At 46.7% G+C, this 3,382-nt stretch overlaps 1 pseudogene; it reads right to left on the bottom strand.

Annotated features, from left to right (window-relative positions):
- Positions 1 to 739: 739 nt before the first annotated feature.
- On the bottom strand, positions 740 to 2,146 carry LOC125922110 (55 kDa erythrocyte membrane protein-like; annotated as a pseudogene).
- Between the last annotated feature and the right edge of the window lie 1,236 nt (positions 2,147 to 3,382).

Below are 3,382 nucleotides of genomic sequence, written 5' to 3' on the forward strand. Positions count from 1 at the left end.
CAGCATTAGAATTAATTCAAGCATACAACTTTTATTCTACCTGGGTTTACTAGTCAAATGAATTCATGTTACCTCTGTTACAAAATTTGCCAGCAAGAAAATAACTTAAGTTGATGGCTAGCTCTTTAATGTCTCATGAAATTTTCATGAGTAATCTAAACATAATTGTTAAGAACAAGTGAATCAAATAGGTGTAAATGGATACACAAAGTTGGAGATAAAGAGAATTCTTACCTTGTATAACGAGTTGGCTAAAAGTGGGTGAATTTGTGATAGAATTTTTTAAAAAGTAATCTTTTTGTGTGTGTGTTTTTTTCCTGGCATTTTAACACAACATTTTTACTGCTTTTGAGGGTTTCCCTAGAGCAGACATCCTTCTATTGCGCAGCTGTTTCATTTTGGCATTTTAAAAGTTGAGGCTGAGGTTACAAATGCTTCCAAGACCAATTAAATGCCCAGGGTAATTAAAGGTGAAGGCGCACAGGCTTTAAAGAACAAGGTCCGTAGCTTTTCCTCTCTGTGTGCACCATCCTTGGTTAGCAGGTGAGTTTTGACAGTACTTTCCGCTTCAGATTTCCAGAGAGCCTTCTGAAGCCCTGATCACTGGGGCTCCATCTAGCAGGAAAGTCAGAGCCCAGTCAGGAGCCTGCACCAGCCTGACGCCCACCGGCGGCGAAAATAGGAGAGGAGCAGAGTGCGGGAAGCTGACAAAACTAGGGGAGCCTCCCTGTTGGTCTGAAAGCAAGGAGAATGCAGTTCACACAGCTACAGAAGGGCGGATGGTAGTTCCCTCCTTCTGCAAGCTTAGTAAACCCAGGAGACGGGCACCCACTGTGGAGAACTGCACGCCTGCTCCAAGGTTTCTTGCAATTTCTTCAGGGTTTCATCGACGCCATTGTTGACCAGCGAGAGGTCAAAGTAGTACGCATAGTGGCTGCGGATGGCCTTGGAGTCTTTCTGCAGCTGCTGCAGGGCCTCTGTCTGTGCCCCCTGGTCGGAGGGTGTGATGAACACAATGAACGATGACAGTTCTGCTGTGCAGACAATCTTCAGGGTCTGGGGCTCAATGTCCAGGATGGCAATCCTGTCCTGCTTATGAATCTGGTGCAGGGTTTCAAATGTGGTGCCAAACACGTTGCCCTGGTAGCTGCCAAACTCCAGGAATTCATTGGCAGAGATGCCCCTCGTCATCTCTTCGGTGGAGACAAAGTGGTATTTTCCCCATCTTCCCCACTCTTCCTGGGCGGCCGTGTGGGGTGGGGTACGCGAACTTGTCCAGGTTCTGGCTGAGCAGGGCACTCTTAATGTGGCAGCGGCCCACCCCGCTGGCTCCTATAAGCACCAGGGTCTTCCTCATGAACACCGGGAGCCGAACAACTTCCTCGTAGGAAACGACCTCCAACTGGTCAAAAATCGAGCTGTGCTTGGCCAGGTACTGGTCTTAGTACTTCTTCCCGAAGGGACTGCAGCTTGGAGCTTCGCTCGCAGCAGGCTGAGCCACGCTTGCCACTCGCCATTCCTGCAGCTCAGGAGAAAGGATCAATCCAGCTGACTCCTTGGAGGAAGCTTCCACCTGCCCTTGCTACCAGTTACTGTCGTGTTTGCTGATTATCTTGATGTCCCCAGTAACAAACTTCAGCCCCGCCTCCTTGCAGGGGATCAGGTGGTCCTTTTTGGGGTCATAGTCAAGCTTGGCTCTCATGAACATCTAGTGCAGGAAGATGATTCTACTGGTTGGGAATTACTTTTAATGAGATCGTTCCTTTGGTTTCTTTCATCGCCTTCTGCAGCCGCTCTCCTGAGTGATTAGTCGCGTTTGTGCCATTGATTTCTAGGCTCTCATCCCCAACGTGAAGGGAGCCTTGTCTGTGAATCATGCCGCCATCAAGAATTCTGGCCACCGTACAGGACTGCTTGTCGTTCAGCTTCAGGATGATTCCCATGGGCTCTTGGGTGACCGTCTCCAACTGGATGAGTCGCACCTTCTGTACGTCCTGCCCCTTCGCCTGGGCAAGGCTTCCTGGGGCAGCCCAGCCGTTGGTGTACATGCCCTCGGCCACAGCGTTCGGCTGGTGTGAGCAGCCTCGGGCTGGCTGTGCTTCTGCAGCAAGTGCTCCAAGTAGAGGTCAGAGACAGCGGTGCGCATGCCGCACCCCGCCCTCGTCCTCGCTCGCCTAGACCCTAATCTTCCCGGGGCCTGGAGGCGGGGCCGTGAGCCGCAAGGCTGGCAGAACCGGAAGTGCCAGCGGAAGCCTGCAGGGCCACAGAGGCGGCGGGGGCGGCGCGGCCCCACCACCTTCCCACCCGCGGCGTGCTGGAAGGGCCAAAAGGTAATCTTTAATATCAGTTGTGTATTTATATCAAACTACAGCTTAATTTGCTTCAACTGCAAATGAGGATAAATTTTCTTAGATTATGGATCACTGCTGCTACCAGGTTATGAAAGTGTTGTTTTGTTTCTTTCAAGTACTTTTCCTTGAAAACAAAAATTGTGGGTTTTTTTTTTTTTACTTTTTGTTATATTTTTAATGTTTTTTTTTAAGTTTATGTATTTATTTTGAGAGAGAGAGGAACGCAAGCAAGGGAAGGGCAGAGAGAGAGAGAGAGAGGGAGAGAGAGAATTCCAAGTAGGCTCTGCACTGCCAGCTCAGAGCCCAACAGGGGGCTCAAACTCACCAACCGTGAGGTCGTGACCTGAGCCAAAATCAAGAGCAGGAGGTTTAACTGAATGAGCCACCCAGGTGCCCCAAAGATTGTGTTTCATCAAAATGATTTCCCCCTGCCTCATGCTGTTTGTATCAGGTCTTTGATTACTTTAGAGGACTGAATCTTCTCAATATTAAAGGAGCAAAGTTTTTTTCCACAGCTATGAAACCTTTTGTATTTGCTTTAAAAATCTTTTATTGCCATTTCAGTGAAATAGAGAATTACATGTTGTTTCATGAAGATGTATGATTCTATCAAGTCAGTTTTCTGAAAAATTTCCCCCAAATCAAATTCCAAATGAAATATTTTTGTCTTTTTTTGTGATTTGTTCATCTTGTTGTCAAGTTGAAAGCATGGTTGATTTATCTCTAAAGATTCTCATTTCCTAGTTAATGTTTTTATGGTAAAATATCTGTCTTCTAAATCCTGTTTTGGCCTCATCCTTCCTATTTCTGTATATGGTGCTATCATCCATTCGGTAAAGAATCAGCCATTCCCAGAGAGATGACCAGCATGGCTGGTGTAAATGTAGTTAGCTGGAGTACTAGTTTCCTCTTTATACATACTTTCACTTCTTAATTGCCTTTTTTGAGAAAATACTTTCCAGGTAGATGGTGTTTGGCTGTCCTTTTTCTGTTAATCAACCTTATTTTTCACTTTTTGTTTTGAATTTATG

This window comes from Panthera uncia, chromosome C2, assembly GCF_023721935.1.
Source record: "Panthera uncia isolate 11264 chromosome C2, Puncia_PCG_1.0, whole genome shotgun sequence".
In the NCBI taxonomy this organism is placed as follows: domain Eukaryota; kingdom Metazoa; phylum Chordata; class Mammalia; order Carnivora; family Felidae; genus Panthera; species Panthera uncia.